Source organism: Bos indicus, chromosome 11, assembly GCF_029378745.1.
Source record: "Bos indicus isolate NIAB-ARS_2022 breed Sahiwal x Tharparkar chromosome 11, NIAB-ARS_B.indTharparkar_mat_pri_1.0, whole genome shotgun sequence".
Classification (NCBI taxonomy): domain Eukaryota; kingdom Metazoa; phylum Chordata; class Mammalia; order Artiodactyla; family Bovidae; genus Bos; species Bos indicus.
This window is the reverse complement of record NC_091770.1, coordinates 85,205,054-85,224,755: the sequence shown is the minus strand read 5'-3', so window position 1 is coordinate 85,224,755 and position 19,702 is coordinate 85,205,054. Positions and strand designations below refer to the sequence as shown.

The 19,702-nt window shown below is 43.0% G+C and overlaps 1 long non-coding RNA gene across 1 annotated transcript; it reads right to left on the bottom strand.

Moving 5' to 3' along the window:
* Positions 1-4,682: 4,682 nt before the first annotated feature.
* Positions 4,683-16,344, bottom strand: LOC139185827 (uncharacterized). Its single transcript, XR_011569394.1, has 2 exons — positions 16,151-16,344; positions 4,683-15,677 (listed from the first exon to the last, which is right to left on the bottom strand). It is a non-coding gene; the product is annotated as an uncharacterized lncRNA (long non-coding RNA).
* Between the last annotated feature and the right edge of the window lie 3,358 nt (positions 16,345-19,702).

The window sequence follows — 19,702 nt, the reverse complement described above, 5'->3', positions numbered from 1 at the left end:
ACAAGGACTACACTCCTAGAGGCACTGTGGATTTCAAAGCAAAGGCCTAGGGAAACATAATAAACTTCTGATGATCACATTCAACCCTAGAAAGTCTTAAATTATTCACTCTTTTATCACTTGCAAGCTCTTTCCTCTGACAGGGTTATTTCTCTCCTCTGAATCCTTCAGAGCCTTGCTTTTATCACTTGCAACATTAAAAATAATCCCTTAGACTCTGGACCTGTCAGTTATTTATAGACAAATGGCAGGGCTGCCATGCCAAGGCTGCCGATACTGAATGTGTGAAGACTCCTTTACCCCTTACATTATTCATGTCATGACAAGCTGAGTTCCTGAAGTCCTTCTCCTCCAACTTTTTTTTTACATTCTTGAAGCTCTCAAACTGAATTCTGTGGGCTAGAACAGTTCTTATCAGAAGGCAAGAGGAAAGACAATTTTCTTATCAGGAATAGAGCTAGTTTTATTCACAGGCAACTCCATATAATGCATTTAGATCTTGTTGATGAAATGCCATGATGCAGTGAACTGAAGCTGCCTCTGCAATTCAGGAAAATGTGGGTGCATCCATGCCTTAAAAACAGGGACATAGACTATGTTCCTGATTTATCTTATGGAATATATGTGTGTAAGTAGGGTAGGTAGGAAGGTAGGTTTTATCAAGCACTTATATAATGCATTCCCTATGGTCAAACTTTCATTTAAGTGCTTTACAAACATTTACTTGGGAGGTAATGACGTTTATATGTGCTCATGGGGCAGGACCTTAATGATGGGATTAGGGTCCTTATAAGAAGAAAAAGAAGAAATATCAATAACCTCAGATATGCAGATGACACCACCCTTATGGCAGAAAGTGAAGAGGAACTAAAAAGTCTCTTGATGAAAGTGAAAAAGGAGAGTGAAAAAGTTGGCTTAAAGCTCAACATTCAGAAAACGAAGATCATGGCATCTGGTCCCATCACTTCATGCCAAATAGATGGGGAAACAGTGGAAACAGTGTCAGACTTTATTTTTGTGCTCCAAAATCACTGCAGTTGGTGATTGCAGCCATGAAATCAAAAGACGCTTACTCCTTGGAAGGAAAGTTATGACCAAGCTAGATAGCATATTGAAAAGCAGAGACAATACTTTGCCAACAAAGGTTCGTCTAGTCAAGGTCATGTATGGTTTTTCCAGTGGTCATGTATGGATGTGAGAGTTGGACTATAAAGAAAGCTGAGCACCGAAGAATTGATGCTTTTGAACTGTGGTGTTGGAGAAGACTCTTGAGAGTCCCTTGGACTGCAAGGAGATCCAATCAGTCCATTCTGAAGGAGATTAGCCCTGGGTTTTCTTTGGAAGGAATGATGCTAAAGCTGAAACTCCAGTACTTTGGCCACCTCATGCAAAGAGTTGACTCACTGGAAAAGACTGATGCTGGAAGGGACTGGGGGCAGGAGGAGAAGGGGACGACAGAGGATGAGATGGCTGGATGGCATCACTGACTCGATGGACGTGAGTCTCAGTGAACTCTGGGAGTTGGTGATGGACAAGGAGGCCTGGTGTGCTGTGATTCATGGGGTCACAAAGAGTTGGACACGACTGAGTGACTGAGCTGAACTGAACTGAGGAAGAAAAAGAGAGACCAGAGTTCATTCTCTTTACTTAGTGAGGACACAGGGAGAAGGCAGCCATCTATAATCCAGGAAGAAGCCCACACTAGGAACTAAATCAGCTAGCACCCTGACCTTGGACTTCGCATCCTTCACAACTGTGAGAAATATATTATATAAGTTGTTTGAGTTACCCCACCTTTGCTACTGTTTTGTAGCAACCTGAACAGATTAAGACAATGCCTTATCTAGATGAGAGGAAAGATATCACAAGATATAGTTTATGTATATAAGTTTTTATATTTCATCAAGATAGGAAAAGGGGCTTCCCTGGTGACTCAGATGGTAAAGAGTCTGTCTGTGATCTGGGGGATGCAGGTTCGATCCCTGGGTCAAGAAGATACCCTGGAGAAGGGAATGACCATCCACTTCAGTGTTCCTGCCTGGAGAATTCTGTGGGTAGAAGAGCTTGACAGGCTACAGTCCATGAAATAGATCCCTGATGCCAAAGTAGTTGGGGACTTTGGAAGGCATTTGGGTCAAGGAAAAGTGAGTGGTGTTTTGTGAGTAGACCTCACAGCTGTCAGCACCTGCATGTCCATCTAGATGAGGGGCTCCCTCCAGTCCATGTTGTCTCTAGTCTTTCCAGTGAACAGCTAGTGGAAGTCATGGCGAGAAGGTTGACCATCAGTGCAAATTCTCCTTGTGCCAAGAGCCCATGGTGTTCTGAACTTAGACATCAAATCACATTTGGCCTTTAAATTTATTAAAGTCCTAGTGGTTTTCTTTCCACTAGCCTATGTGAGAGCCCCTTAAATCTCTTGTGTTCTGTTACAGTGAGAGAATTGAATAGCCCCTTGGGAAGGATTGGCCCTAGTTAGAATTCAGGCTACCTGGTTCTGCTCTCTGATGGGCTCAAGAAGACTGGTGATTTAATGTGATTGATTTTCCTACATTATCTGACTTACATTCTCTGTGGCACTCTTTATCTTAGGCAGAAGCAGGATCCCACCCTTTCAGGAGATTATCTATGACATAAGACTCTGAACTGAGAGAAGGAACATGGTAGAGGGAAGAAAGAAGGGAGGGAGGGAGGGAGGTAGCCTTTTTATAGCATTTTATCATTTATAAAGTACATTCCCTTATCCTGTGTTATGAAACAAATTCTACTGAGCTCTTACTGAGCCAGGTACTTCTTAAGCCAGATCCTGCAGGTGTTAAGCATTTCATATATCAAATCTCATTTGATCACTACATGAATTTTACAACATGCAGGCTACTGGTATGCTCACTTTATACCTATTGAGACCTAGGAAGTTTATTTTGTTCAAGGTTGTCCAACCAGCTTTTCATCAGCACCATTAAGCTCGTTCATTTTTATGGAAGCTACCCCCAAACATCTGTGCTATAGGAATTGTTGCTTTTTTTCACAGGAGAGGAGGCTGAGGTATAGAAACAAAAAGTGACTGCTACAAGATTGTAGAGAAAATGCATAAATGGTGAACACAGTTGGAAAATAGGTGCTTGATTTTGAGTTATGAGTGCTCTCCATTCTCCAGAGATATTGGAAATGTATTGAAACGAGGCTCATGGACCATCATCTCTAAATTCTCCACAGTCCTTTGCACTCTGCCCAACACATAATGAGACTTAAATTCTTGTTTAATAAGAATGAAGAATGATGAAAGAAAGACATAGGGAAGAGACAGAGACACGGCGAGACATAGAAATAGAAGGAGAGTTATAAAGACAAAGGGGCAGGAGGAAGAAAAGTTCCCTTTTATACAATAGTTTGGAATGAAAAATAAAATGTCCTTTTCTGTGCTGTTAGGACATGCTTTTTAATTTGTAGAAGTCATCAGCAGATGTTGCCTCCCCATGCAGCCGGTCTGATCACCATGACAAAGGCACTATCTCATCTATAAATAGATAGTCAGATTGATCTCACATCCTGCCCTGGTTCTACCAACTTCTTGATGAGCATGACAACAGGATCAATGAGTGATTCCTTCCACCTCAGCTGAAGCCTCACCTGCACTCTCTTCTGGAAGACGATGATCAGACTCATTAAATTCAGCACAAAGGAGCCTGAAAGACATGTGCCCTACCAGAGAAACTGAGCCAGAGCCCACTTCCATTGCATCAAAGGGAACCATGATATAATCAACCATCTAGCCTGAATATACAATTAGGAAGACAATATGAATCTTTCTTTTGCCTTTTTGGATCAATGTTAACTGGAACTTCACATGGCTGGAGCTGATGTCTGTGAAAGCTCAGGTATAAGAAAGCTATTCCACTGGATGCTTAATACTTACAGATTTCCATTGTGTCAGTCCTGGATATTCATTGGAAAGACATATGCTGAAGCTGAAGCTCCAATACTTTGGCCACCTGATGCAAAGAACTGACTCTTTGAAAAGATACTGATGCTGGGAAAGATTGAAGGTGGGAGGAGAGAAGGGGACAACAGAGGATGAGATGGTTGGATGGCATCAACGACTTGATAGACATGAGTTTGAGCAAGCTCCGGGAGTTGGTGATGGACAGAGAAGCCTGGTGTGCTGCAGTCCATGGGGTCTCAGAGTCAGACACAACTGAGACTGAATTGATAGTTAAATGTTGCTGTGATGTATTGGAGACACCTGCAACTGGGATCCCAAGAATGGACGTTGGGTCCTCCAAGGTCTTGACCTTAGGCAAGTTCTTTACTAATTATTATCCCCGAGACTCAGCTTTTCCTTCCCAGTGTGCTTAACAACATAGTTTCTGCAATTAGACAGCACTAGTTAAAGCATCAACTCTGAAGTTCTGTGATCTTGAGCAATTTGCTTAACCTCTCTGAACCTCAGTCTCCTCACGTGTCAGTAGAGATTCTGGAAGCATATCCATTAGAGGTTGCTGTGAACGCTGTAAAAAGAGTGGCACATGGTTTCTATGGCCTAGGATGATACTAATGATGGTGAGAATGATGGGTAATCTCATAGTGTTGTGAGCATTAAATGACACATTATATATGGTGATCTTTTAATATATTAAGGTGCTTTTTTATGACTAGAACTGAACTGAAGCATCAATACACATTCATTCATTTAATTAGATTTTTATTATTGTATTGCAAGGAGTTGGACACGACTGAGCGACTGAACTGAACTGATTGTTATTGCTCAATCACTAAGTCATGTCCGACTCATTATGACCCCATAGACTGCCACACTCCAGACTTCCCTGTCCTTCACTATCTCCCAGAGTTTGCTCAAACTCATGTCCATTGATTTGGTGATGCTATCTAATCATCTCATCCTCTGCCGCTCCCTTTTCTTTCTTTCTTTTTTCCTTTTATCAGTTCAGTTCAGTCACTCAGTTGTGTCAGACTCTTTGCAACCCCATGAATTGCAGCACGCCAGGCTTCCCTGTCCACCACCAATTCCCGGAGTTCACCCAAACTCATGTCTATCAAGTCGGTGATGCCATCCAGCCATCTTACCCTCTGTCGTCCCCTTCTCTTCCTGCCCCCAATCCCTCCCAGCATCAGAGTCTTTTCCAATGAGTCAACTCTTCACATGAGGTGGCCAAAGTATTGGGGTTTCAGCTTTAGCATCATTCCTTCCAAAGAAAACCCAGGGCTGATCTCCTTTACAATGGACTGGTTGGATCTCCTTGCAGTCCAACGGACTCTCAAGAGTCTTTTCCAAAACTACAGTTCAAAAGCATCAATTCTTCGGCACTCAGCTTTCTTCACAGTCCAACTTTCACATCCATACATGACCACTGGAAAAACCATAGCCTTGACTAGACAGACCTTTGTTGGCAAAGTAATATCTCTGCTTTTCAATATGTTATCTAGGTTGGTCATAACTTTCCTTCCAAGGAGTAAGCGTCTTTTAATTTCATGAGTGTAATCATCATCTGCAGTGACTTTGGAGCCCAAGAAATAAAGTCTGATACTGTTTCCACTGTTTCTCCATCTATTTGGCATGAAGTGATGGGACCAGATGCTATGATCTTAGTTTTCTGAATGTTGAGCTTTAAGCCAATGTTTTCACTCTCCGCTTTCACTTTCATCAAGAGGCTTTTTAGTTCCTCTTCACTTTCTGCCATAAGGGTGGTGTCATCTGCATATCTGAGGTTATTGATATTTATCCCGGCAATCTTGATTCCAGTTTGTGCTTCTTCCAGCCCAGCATTTCTCATGATGTACTCTACATAGAAGTTGAATGAGCAGGGTGACAATATACAGCCTTGATGTACTCCTTTTCCTATTTGGAACCAGTCTGTTGTTCCATGTCCAGTTCTAACTGTTGCTTCCTGACCTGCATACAAATTTCTCAAGAGGCAGGTCAGGTGGTCTGGGATTCCCATCTCTTTCAGAATTTTCCACAGTTTATTGTGAACCACACAGTCAAAGGCTTTGGCATAGTCAATAAAGCAGAAATGGATGTTTTTCTGGAACTCTCTTGCTTTTTCCATGATCCAGCGGATGTTGGCAATCTGAGCTCTGGTTCCTCTGCCTTTTCTAAAACTAGCTTGAACATCTGGAAGTTCATGGTTCACATATTGCTGAAGCCTGGCTTGGAGAATTTTGAGCATTACTTCACTAGCGTGTGAGATGAGTGCAATTGTGCGGTAGTTTGAGCATTCTTTGGCATTGCCTTTCTTTGGGATTGGAATGAAAACGGACCTTTTCCAGTCCTGTGGTCACTGCTGAGTTTTCCAAACTTGCTGACATATTGAGTGCAGCACTTTCACAGCATCATCATTCAGGATTTGAAATAGCTGAACTTGAATTCCATCACCTCCACTAGCTTTGTTCATAGTGATGCTGTCCAAGGCCCACTTGACTTCACATTCCAGAATCTGGCTCTAGGTGAGTGATCACACCATCATGATTATCTTGGTCATATAGATCTTTTTTGTGCAGTTCTTCTGTGTATTCTTGCCACCTCTTCTTAATATCTTCTGCTTCTGTTAGGTCCATACTATTTTTGTCCTTTATCAAGCCCATCTTTGCATGAAATGTTCCCTTGGTATCTCTAATTTTCTTGACGAGATCTCTAGTCTTTCCCATTCTGTTGTTTTCCTCTACTTCTTTGCATTGATCGTTGAGGAAGGCTTTCTTATGTCTCTTTGCTATTCCTTGGAACTCTGCATTCAGATGTTTATATCTTTCCTTTTCTCCTTTGCTTTTCACTTCTCTTCTTTTCACAGCTATTTGTAAGGCCTCCCCAGACAGCCATTTTGCTTTTTTGCATTTCTTTTTCCACGGGAATGGTCTTGATCCTTATCTCCTGTACAATGTCACGAACTTCTGTCCATAGCATCAGGCACTCTATCAGATCTAGTCCCTTAAATCTATTTCTCACTTCCACTGTATAATCATAAGGGATTTGATTTAGGTCATACCCGAATGGTCTAGTGGTTTTCCCTACTTTCTTCAATTTAAGTCTGAATTTGGACTTAAATTGCTGTTCTTTTCCTTTTATGGACACATGCAATTGAGCCACCTACAAAACCAGAAAAGACTTTTGTTCATTGTAACAAAGGGTTTCCCTGGTGGCTCAGTGGTAAAGAATCTACTTTTCACCATAGGAGATGGGTGTTCTAAGCCTGAGTAGGGAAGATCCTTTAGAGAAGGAAATGTCAACCCACCCCAGTATTCCTGCCTGGGAATTCCTGCCTGGGAAATCCCAGGGATGGAAGAGCCTGGTGGCTATAGTCCATGCAGTCATGAAAGAGTTGGACATGACTTAGCAATTAAACAGCACCAGCAAAAGTCAAGAATAACAAACCACTTGAGTATTACCTATTAGTCCAGTGATTAGGGCTCTGCCCTTTAACTGTTGAGGATACACTTTCAATCCCTGGTCAGGGAACTAAGATCTCACAAGCTGCATAGAGTGGCCAAAAAGAAAAAAAAAAAAAAAGACTCCTTAACTTACTAAGATTAATTTATTTTCTTCTTTTTTGTGTAGATCAGATCAATACATTCCTGAGAAGCTTCACTACCACATACAAGGTTAGGTCAGATGCCATTTCTCCTTGTTAGTCTTTCAGTCATGGATGACTCTTTGAGACCCATGGACAGTAGCCCACCAGTCTCCTCTGTCCTTGGAATTCTCCAGGAAAAAATACTGGAGTGGGTTGCCATTCCCTTCTCCAGGGGATCTTCCTGACCTAGCAATCAAACCTGGGCCTCCTGCATTGCAGGTGAATTCTTCACCATCTGAGCCATGAGGGAAGCCCTGCCACTTCTCCTGCTAGTCTTCAAAGCAGACACATTTGTTAATAAGAGATCTGGCCTGAATGGCTCCAGACAATGTGAAGAGTGCTGTAAGCACGCAGGACTCCAAAACTCTTCCATTTAGCTGTGCCCTGCTTTCTGTGTATGAATTCTTAGTATAAAGATTTCTTCGATGCTATGCCACTGTTTGGACACTGTGCTTGTTTGGCACTCTGTAACAGTATATATAAACTTTCACTAATAAACAAACACATCTCAGTAAAAGTCAGGGAGAAAAACTGAGTCACATTTAGGGCTGGGGACTCATCTCTAACCAGAAGCTCAGTGAATTGTTTGACATAAGTGTCATCTCCCCAGCTGGTGAAATCTAAGATTCCCAAGGAGTGTCCTGAGGTGGAGAAAGTCCATCTATGTGCTGCTAAAGTCCTTCTGGATGGCAGTGCAGTGTCAGGCAGGGGATGCAGCAAGACAGGAACACAGCAAACATGAGCATTAGAACCATCACTCTGACAGTAACATAAAAGAGAGGCCAACAATTTTACCTTGCTGGGAGTGTTGGGAAATTTGTCAGCATCTGTCTCAGAATGTTACCAGGACCACATTCAGTTTAGTTCAGTCACTCAGTCGTGTCCAACTCTTTTTGACTCCATGGACTGCAGCATGCCAGGCCTCCCTGTCCATCACCAACTCCTGGAGCTTGCTCAAACTCATGTCCATCGAGTCAGTGATGCCATCCAACCATCTTATCCTCTATCATCCCCTTCTCCTCCTGCCCTCAATCTTTCCCAGCATCATGTTCTTTTCCAATGAGGCAGTTCTTTGCATCAGGCGGCCAAAGTATTGGAGCTTCAGCTTCAGCATCAGTCCTTCCAATGAATATTCAGGACTGATTTCCTTTAGGATTGACTGTTTGATCTTCTTGCAGTCCAAGAGACTCTCAAGAGTCTTCTCCAACACCACAGTTCAAAAGCGTCAATTCTTCAGTGCTCAGATTTCTTTATGTTCCAACTTTCACATCCGTACATGACTACTGGAAAACCATAACTTTGACTAGACAGACTTTTGTTGGTAAAGTATTGTCTCTGCTTTTTAATGTGCTATCTAGGTTTGTCATAGCTTTTCTTCCAAGGAGCAAGTGTGTTTTAATTTCATGGCTGCAGTCACCATCCCACAAATCTGAGTACTGGCTTGGTATAACTCAATGATCAGGTGCATCTGTGAGACTTTTTACTGTGGCTGGATTGCCTTGAGTTTACTGTAAGTAACTTCTGAGTTAGGAGAAAGCCATTTTAGGATGGATGACTGTGTGCTTAGTTGCTTCAGTTATGTTCAACCATTTGCAACCCTATGAATTGTCACCCTCCAGGCTCCTCTCTCCATGGGGTTCCCCAGCAAGAATACTGGAGTGAGTTGCCATGCTGTCCTCCAGAAGATCTTCCCAACCCAGGGATCGAACATAGGATGGATACATATGTCCTTGTACTGAAAGTGAGAGTGTTTATTTTTCAAAGGAATTAAATTTCCCAGTGACAAAGCTACTGGTAGGAGAAACTGGCTTTGGAGTGAGTAACCAGCCTCTGTTCCTTCCCATTCCTAATTTTTTTGGAGGGTGGATAGTGATTGGGAGTATATTTCTGGGAGAAATGCATAGCAGAAGAGGCAATATTGGCTCTGTTAGTGAATTGTTGGGATATTTAATTAGATAGAAGTCAACAGAAGTGTCTTCATAAATAAGAAACTTAACGACAAAGATGAGGGGTAATTATTGTTATTACTTCACTGGAAAGTAGGATTTAAAAAACAAGCATCATTCCTCTGTGAGTAGCTGTCTTGGAGGCTCTCTGGAGAGGTAGACAGGCAGACAGGTCATTCGGCTACACGTCCACAAAAGAACCTGCCTCTTGAGAGCCCAGGACAGGACTTCCCTGGTGGTCCAGTGGCTAAGGCTCCACGTTCCCAGTGCAGGGGGCCCTGGGTTCAATTGCTGGTCAGGGAACTAGTTCCTACTTGCCACAACTATGATAAAAGACCCCACATGCCACAACTAAGACACTGTACAGCCTAAAAGAATAAATGAATTAAAAAAAATTTAAAAGCCCAGGGCAGGACTTCCCTGGTGGTGCCAAGCTTCCAATGCAGGGCGCACTGATCCCGTCCCTAGTCTGGGAACTAAGATCCCATGTACCGAGGGGCCAAGAACTTTTTAAAAAGTCCAGGACAGGAAGCCCAGGGATGCCGCCATGCCTCAAGCAGCAGGGATGAGTGACAAACCCTGGAAAGGCTCCCAGAGAAGGAAAGGACAGCTGAGCTAAACTACGGATGGACTAGAGTCTCTGGCCTGTTACAGGATTTGGAAGCAGAGAATCAAATCTGTTTTGAGTTGGTCTTCTTTCTAGAGAAAGAAATGCAAGAAGTGAAATTTAGATTCTTGTGGATTCGGTTTCTTTTATTAATGGTGTCTAATGGTCTGTAATTAAGGCACAACTTGTTAGCTAAACCAACAATTACCATTTGTTTCAAGTGCAAAACGAGAATAATGAATGACCTTATTCAGCAGATTTCCTCTCTTTTAGTGGCTTTAGTAGGCCCTGGTTCAGTTTCAATATCTCTCCCTCCCCTGTCTCTCTCTGTCTTCTTTCCAGCCTTCCTCCCTTCATCCTTCACTTCCCCTGGACATAGACATCCATGCTTATGTGAGTATGTGCACACGTGCGTGTGCACACACACACACACACACACACACACACAGAGTTGAATTCCTTAATTCATACAGACATTGATCTTCACCCTTTAAGCATTTTGGGAAAACTGCAATTCATTTAAATTTATTTCACAGCTTTCATGGCCATTCCACCTTCGCCCTGGCTCCAGGCATGAGTATCAGAATGAGTCTTAAAACTGGGAGAAGGATGAAGCTGGGTGGACAGGATGGTAAAGCAAAGTGACTGTGGTTTGGTTAGATGGTAAAACACCTGAGAAACAGGACCACATTGACAGTTTTAATTCAGTTCCACTGTGAGATGGTGTTCTTGTCGGAGATGGTATTGCTGCTCTAACATGGACAGAAGTGTGTGTGTGAGTGAGGAAGAGGGGAAGATTGAAACTAAAACATGGAGCAGTATCTTTGGAGATAAGCACGTTTGAGTTCAGATCTGAGTTCCTAGATCTGTCATTTATTTATTATCAGTCCTGAGTTTTCAACCTCTCCTTCATTTTCCTTACCTTTAAAATGAAGCTCTAAACTCACACTCATTTATATATACTGAAAAGACCTTAAAAATATTGAATAAAATAATGTAAAAATCCATAGTGTAATGCCTGACATATAATTGCTGCTTCACATATAAAAATAGCTATTCTTTATTGCTATGAATTCAATTGTATACCTCAAATACACATGCTGAAGACCCAAGCTTCAGTGTGACTCTCTTTGGAGATAGGGCTTTTAAGAAGGTAACTGAGGTTAGGTGAACTCATGAACTCATGAACTCCAGAGTCCTAGCCCTATAGTCCTGGTGCACAAGAAGAAGAAGAGAGAAAGAAGTCATCTCCAAGAGGACACAGAGGGGAGGCTAAGTGAGGATATAGCAAGAAGGCAGCTGTGTGCAACCAGTAATAGAGGTCTCACCAGAAACCGAATCTTTAGGCACCTTGACCGTGGACTTCATGGACTTCCAACCTTCACAACTGGGAGATGTCTCTTGTTTAAGTCACCCAGTCTGTTATGTTGTGTTTTTGGCAGCCTGAGACAAAGAATAGACTTCAATTGCATATTATGGCATATGTTTCCTTCTACCCCAACTTCCTCAGAGTCACTCCCTGAAGGCCAAGAATAGACAGCCTCACCATGAAAGGCAATGGGGAAGGAGCAGATTCCTAGGGGGTGGGAATTGGGGCCATAATTCCCCAGAACATGGGCCGTGGAGGTCTCTCTCAGCCTTGATGAGCCCCAGAAACCCTTGTCTGCCGCCTTGTCTAACCACCCCTCTCCATTTCTTGGGTAATGTACAAAAACATGCACACTTCTTCCAGGTGAGCAGGAGAACCTCTATTGTAGGTGGAGTCATATATTATACCCTAATCATGGAAGTGACTATTCCCTCACTTTGTCATATCTTATTGGCTAGAAGTCACAGTTTCCACCTGCATTCAAGAGCAGGAGATTATGGAATGGTAGGTTCACTGGGGCTCATCTTAGAGTTCTGCCTACCACACTGCTTTAGGAGAAATCGTGCCCCAAACATCTTCTGATAAAGATTGCAATTGTAGCACCACAGTGTATGGAATATTTCCCAAATTACTGTCAATCCCTCTGTGAAGAGATGCCTACAAAGCCACTGTCCAATAAAGGAGATACACTAAGTTCGAGGGAGAGAAGTGAGGTGCAGGACAAAGATTCTGTTGAAAGGATGCATATTCAAAATACCAGGGGTGCTCATAATGAAAACCACTAGTTCAGCTCAGTTGAGTCATTCAATCGTGTCCGACTCTTTGCGACCCCATGAATCGCAGCACACCAGGCCTCCCTGTCTATCACCAACTCCCGGAGTTCACTGAGACTCACGTCCATCGAGTCAGTGATGCCATCCATCCATCTCATCCTCTGTCGTCCCCTTCTCCTCCTGCCCCCAATCCCTCCCAGCATCAGAGTCTTTTCCAGTGAGTCAAGTCTTCGCATGAGGGGGCCAAAGTACTGGAGTTTCAGCTTTAGCATCATTCCTTCCAAAGAAATCCCAGGGCTGATCTTCAGAATGGACTGGTTGGATCTCCCTGCAGTCCAAGGGACTCTCAAGAGTCTTCTCCAACACCACAGTTCAAAAGCATCAATTAAATCCAAAAGCCTTGAGTGTGGCTGAAAAGAATGTGTCATATTCAGTGTTTTCCTTAAATTCCAAGGGACTTCATCAGAAGGTTTCCAGTGATTTTTTTTTTCTGGGTCTTCCCAAATTAGCTTTAGTAACTGTATGACAATAAATCTAAACTGTGGAAAAGTAACTGTATACAGTGATGATTACTTCTGTGAACAATGTTCCAGGGAAGAACTTATTTACTTTTGTGGAGGCAAATTTTAATGGAGCGGCGACACGATGATAAGCAATGTCATATGAGAGCTGTATTTATTCTTTCCAAGGAGATAATTCTATTTCCATTTTCCATTATAGAAAACAAGGCCCAGAGAAGTAAACAATTCCCTCCATCTAGGTTGTGGTTGCCTTAGGAGCAGGGAATTTGCCTTGATCATGTCTGCATATCCAGTGCCTTCAGGACATAGAAATCATTCACATCCATCGGTGGATCAGTGGGTATCACACAACTGCTGAGTGGCATTGTCAGGATTCAATCCCAAGTTCATCTGACTTCAAATTCCATGCTATTCTACTGCCTTGGCGTCCCTCTCATCAAAGTTAGGGATTCTTCCTTTTTTCTTGGGTAAAATGATCCTAGGTGATCATTGTTCATGTTCATCATTTGAGCCATCAGTAGCAGAGAGTTTTGTGTTTCAGATGGGGAGTCATGCATCAGAAAATGATTACAAGAATGCCAAAGTGACCTTTCTGGGGCATATAGCAGGGAAGGATGGGCAGAATGGCAGGGATGGGACAAGGGTGTTACTAGTAAGATGCAAGCCTTGGGTACAAATTATAAGCAGGCTTGAAAAGACTCAATAATCCTGATAAATAATATTTTGATGCAATATTTTAAGAATCAAAATTCATGCCAAAACATTAGTGATGAATAAAATATCTAAATTTTAAATATAGCCAGGGTCTGACCCTTTGTTGACCTGGGGTCATCTCATGTTGTTCATGAGTTGTTCATCCATGTTCATCTCACTTGCTTCACCCTTACTGCCATCCTGTGGGAGGGAGAAGGAAGAGGAGAAAGAAGCAGCAAAATAAGATCAGGCATACTATGAACAGAGAAAAGAACCTGTCTCTCTCCCATCTCCCAGGCCTCCTAGGAACTGGGATGGGGGAGAAGCAAAAAGAGATAATATTCTAGAGAAGTGACTGTAATCCCTTGAAAAAGTGCTAAAGCACAAAACATACCCAGTAAGCTCCCGAATCCATGGTTTCACGTGAAAAAATCAGGAGTCAGGAGACTATGCCCTAGTCTGGACTTTAGCACTGACTCACTGTGATTTGGGGCTGGCACTTTGTCCATCTCTGGGCCTCCATTCACCCATTAGTAAAGTGGAGTTTAGTGGACAGGTGTTCTCTGAGGTCCCTTCCAGCTCAGACATTCTAGAAGGCTGTCGACTAGCAGTTTCTTGGGAGGATACTCTGTCTCTTGTTCTCTGTAAAAGTGCAGCATGACAAAGAAAGATTTCTAATAGGTCAGCATGAACATCTGCTATCTATTGACCTTCCTTAGCTCTTTCCTCTTTCGGTTGGTGGTCAGTGGGTCATGAGAAGAGGTTAGCAGTCCTTACCACTGGTTCCCAAATGTCAGGTCACAATGAGGGTTGATTGAAGTATTGAGTTTCTTGTGATCCTAGAACATCAGAGCTGATAATATAATGTTTCCAGGTACCTCATGACTGGGTTTATGTTTAAGATAATGAAGACTACGTAAGGATCCACACTTATGAAAAATTGTTTCAAGGCAGTGTGCAGAGAAGTTTTCCCCATCTGGTTTCCAGTTCTGTCTCTGCTCCTCAGAGATGCATTGATCAGGGCACAGCCAAGATGCAGAACACACAATTTACTTTGACTAACAGAATTTTCAAATGATTGTTAAGAACGAATTAAGTTGATTACTAGGCGACTGAAAGGGTGAAAAAGGGTAAGAAGTGAACTCTAAGATACCATAGAGGAACAACTGCCGGATGCATCTACAGTCCCTACCTCTGAGGGGGATGAAGATTCTATCCCCTTTAATCACCTTTATTTAGGTGATTAAATCATTGAACCGTAATAGAGGACCCCTTAGAGCGAAAAGAGGCTTCTGAGAAAACTGCCTGGCTGGTATGTTTTGGCAGGCACAGAGTAGAGCTCGCAGTGGTAGAAAAACAGCAAAGTGGATTCAGCTATGGGAATAGGAAGAAATGGCTTCTGTCAAGGGAACACGAGCTCCAGGGCACTCATAGTAGCCAGGAAATGATGTAAGCTGTGGACAGGAAGTGATGCAAATAGCGGACAGGAAGTGGTGCTAGCGGAAAAAAAGCAGCAAGTCCCTCAGCCTTTCAGAGACTTGTGGGAATCAGGGTGGCAGAGCAGGCATGTACTTTGCAAAGGCCCCGTCTCAGCATCACAGAGGATTGAAGAGGGAGTTGGAGCTGAGAGTCAATCAACTTCACAGTTGGCACACTCTCTCTTTGATCTCTGGCAGATCACCTGACATTTTGGTACATCTTCTTGCTTATCTGTAGAATAGGAATAATAACAGAATCCTCTTCATGGTGTTGCTAAAATGATTAAATTAGATAATACCTGAAAAGTGCTTACTGCAGTCCCTGTGACCAAATATGTGCTCAATAAAATTTATCGGGTGTCATTATACAAAGGAAGACGATGAGGACAAACACGTCTGGTCTGCTCCAGGCGCTAGACTGGGACTTTTCATGCATTTTGTAACCAATTTTCAGTGACTGAGACGTGAGTGCCATTTTCCTGTTGCCACCTGAGGAGATTTGAGGAGTTCACTGAAGTCACGCTGGTAGAAGGATTTTGTCAAGCAGGACCTCAAGTAGAGGAGTGTTCCACTCCAAAGACCATACGGTTCCCATGGCAACATGCTGCTTCCCCCAGAACAGTAGACAGGAGGCAATTCTAATTCTTATTTCACCTCTCTCTTGTGAAAAGCGAGGTTTTACTCCTTCTAAACCCCAGATCAGTCACCTGTAAAATGAGGATAAATCACTTGTGTGGAACACCGGATCAAACTTTATAAAAAATAGCAATGTTGATCTTCAGAAATACCAGGTCCAGCGAGATAAAATTTCTGGCTTATAGCATAGACTCCTGTAGGGTAAATTATGCTGTAACACAACATATGTGTCTCTACAAATGACAGGGCCATGCAAAGTGTATGTAAAAACCACAGGTCTTAGGGAAAAAGTGGGGGGCACAAAACTCAAAAACTTCATCAATCACACATGCTCACAAAGAGAGACAACTAATAAAAATGATACAGAGTAGTGTACACATTAAATGATGAAGACACATATGCATACCACAATGAACTTGGCATTTTCCCTTGGAGAAGATTTGGAGTTTGCTGGTTACCCATGGGTGCTAGAGGGGACAGCTGGTGAGCTCTAGTGAAGTAGAGGAAAGAGGGTGATCAGCAAACAGAGAGCAGATATGCATACCAGTTGTGGCTGGGTGTGGTCATCATACATTCTGCCTTCCGCGGTAGCCAGGAGTGGTGTGAGGTCTGTGAGTTTTGCGTATTTCCACAGAGCTCGGTCAGCTGGATGTAGTTTCCTGCAGATGTAATCATGCATACACAAACACAGATTCACATGGTGCTCCAAGTCTTCCCTAACGGATCAATCCTGCTGGAACAAATTCACATGTCAAAACAAGTGTTTTGAAACTGGCTGTTTTAAAATCCAAGCACTTAACCAGAACAATAAGATGGAAGGGACCTGGGTCAGCACCCATGTGGGTGAGGGCGTCTCCTGAGTGGGCAAGCAGTGCCCTGTGAAAGCAGTGTGCTGGGTTAATGAAAACCCAGTGTGCATTAGTAAGTGATAGAGCAGGACAAGAGCTGCAATAAGACAAGTGTTTCATCTGTGTTGTCCTGTTGGGTCCCTCTCTTATCTCATTTCATGGTAGCTTATTGATTCCCCACAGTGCTGCTGTGAGGCATGGCTTTGCAGAAGAAATCATAGTGCATAGGTTTTAAATCACTTGCCTCAAGTCCAGACAGGCTGGGATTTGACTCCGTCATATCCATGTCGCTCCTGTTTCTGAAGATGAAGAGCTTCTCTGGTGGCTCAGAGCTAAAGGACCCACCTACAATGCAGGAGACACACATTCTATCTCTGGGTCAGGAAGATCCCCTGCAGAAGGAAATATTAACCCACTTCAGTATTCTTGCCTGGGAAATCCCATGGACAGAGGAGCCTGGTGGGCAATAGTCCATGGGGTTGCAAAAGAGTCGGACATACTAAACAATAACAATGACTCTGAAGATGGTTCAGAAGACACTGGACAATCACGTTTTATAGAAGAGATACAGGTGTACAGAAAAAATCTACTTACATGTGCTCAGGTGGTTAAAAATAATAACAATTATCACATGTAAAAGCATCTTGGAAAATTTAGAACCTTCTTCACAAACGATGTGATGGTTTTATTTTAGAAAGGGTTATTATAACACTTTATATTTTGTTCTACACTGCTGTCTTACACAGCATCTTAGTTAAATTTCATAACAATTTGGTGAAAATCAAGCAGACACTCTATTCCCATTTCACAGATAAGGATCTGTGTGGGCAAGATTATGCTAATTTATTCAAAACAACAAGTAGAATCTCTTCTGTGCCAGGAAGAACCAGAACTATCCCCAGAGGTGATGCTGGTGTACTGTGATGACAGACCCCAAGAAATGTCACTTGAAAGAGCATGGATATTATTGTCTCCATTAATCCTGAGTCCAGGATTTAAGGCATGGAATCCTGGTCCAAGAACAATTTCTATTAAATGATGCTTCTTCCAGCATCATCTGGTGAGAGAACCTGTATCTTTTCCGGTTTGTTGAGTATAGTTCAGTTCATTTCAGTCGCTCAGTTGTGTCCAACTCATTGCGACCCCATGGACTGCAGCACCCCAGGCTTCCCTGGCTATCCCTGACTCCTGGAGCTTATTCAAACTCATATCCATCGAGTTGGTTATGCCATCCAACCATCTCATCCTCTGTCGTCCCCTTCTCCTCCCACCTTCAATCTTTCCCAGCTCAGTGTGTGCTGTGTGCTTAGTCGCTCAGTCGTGTTTGACTCTTGCGACCCCATAGACTTTAACCTGCCAGGCTCCTGTGTCCATGGAATTCTCCAGGCGAGAATACTGGAGTGGGTTGCCATTTCCTTCTCCAAATAAGCCCATACTAAATGCTAAGCCAGGCCAACAGCCAACAGGCCAACAGCATGCTCAGTCGGGTCCGACTCTTTGCATCCCTTTGGACTGTAGCCCTCCAGGCTTCTCTGTCCATGGGATTTTTCAGGCAAGAATAGTGGAGTGGATTGCCATTTCCTCCTTGAAGGGATCCTCTCGACCCAAGGATCAAACCTGCGTCTCCTGCATTTCCTGAGTTGCAGGTGGATTCTTTGCCCACTGCTCAGTCTTCTCTAAATGACTAACCAAGCCAGACTCTCTTGGGCAGAATGACATCATTTGGACTTAGACGCAGCATGGTCTGTATCTAGATATCAATACTTTGGACTAGAATAAAAAGGAATGTGATTTGAACTCAGCTTTGTTCAGCAGAAGCTTTCCATGTCCTCCATGCCCGCCCTCCCGGATGTATCCTTTCTTCTCTGTAGGCGCAAAGCTTCCTTCTTTACCTTGTGCTGTCCTTGTTCTTGGACCACCCACCTGTCTCCCTCACTAGCTCAGAGCTTCCAGGGAACAGAAATCAATCTGCTGTGTTCATCTCAGGATCATAGGCTCCAACCTAAGGCTTAAAGACAAAAGGCACCCAATGTCAGCTCCATGAGGACAAGGACCTTGTCCCAGAGGCCTGTCTTGTCTTGGTCTGTCCCTGGCATCCCGGAGTCACACAGAGACATTAGTTGACTAACTGTATGATTAGTTTAATTAAATCAAATAATTAAATAAAAAACACATCTGTACAAAATTCTATGATCAATCCAAGAACTTTTTAATGACATAGGGAGATGTGCAGAGTATAATGTTGAGTGAAAAAAAAATTAGGCTTAAATATGCAGATTCGATATGACTCCCTTTATGTTAAAGAAATGACCTCTGTTTTACAATGGCTGTTCCTGGTTTTTGAGATTTTGGGTGACTTTTTATTCTCAGCATTATATCTTTAGGTCATTTTCTCCTCAAAGTATCTAAAATAAATTTGCCTTACTTTGAAAATTGAAATCATCTTAAGAACAAATAATTTCAGGTAATGCTTTTACATGCTGAGTCATTTCAGTTGTGTCTGACCCTTTGCAACCCCATGAACAGTAGCCCGCCAGGCTCCTCTGTCCATGGGATCATCCAGGCAAGAATACTGGAGTGGGTTGTCATGCCCTTCTCCCAGGGATCTTCCAAACCAGGGATTGAAGCCACATCTCTTACATCTCCTCCCTTGCAGGTGGGTTCTTTACCATAGAATGCTTTAGATGGTATGTTTATTCATTTGGATGCTTTTAGGGCCAGGATCTCCAGTGTTCTTGCCTGGAGAATCCCAGGGACGGGGGCACAGAATCAGACACGACTGAAGCAACTTAGCAGCAGCAGCAGCAGGGCCAGGATTGGGGTCTTCCTTTGTGGCTCAGCAATGAAGAATTTGCCTGCAATACAGGAGACACAGGAGACTCGTGTGACTTCTGATAAGGGAAAATAGAACAGAATTGTTTTCTTTTCTTGGCTTTAAGAAGTCCAAACTATTTTTCAGTTTAGTGAATTGGAAGTCTCACAATTAACTGGTGGTCACCACAGTGGACTCTGCCTGAGATGGGGCATCTTTATTTCTGGGTTTCTATGACAGAGGCTGGGTATTCTTTTTGCTTTGGCTCCATCCCTTCATTCTTTCTGGGGTTATTTCTCCACTGATCTCCAGTAGCATATTGGGCACCTACTGGCCTGGGGAGTTTCTCTTTCAGTATCCTATCATTTTGCCTTTTCATACATTCATGGGGTTCTCAAGGCAAGAATACTGAAGTGGTTTGCCATTCCCTTCTCCA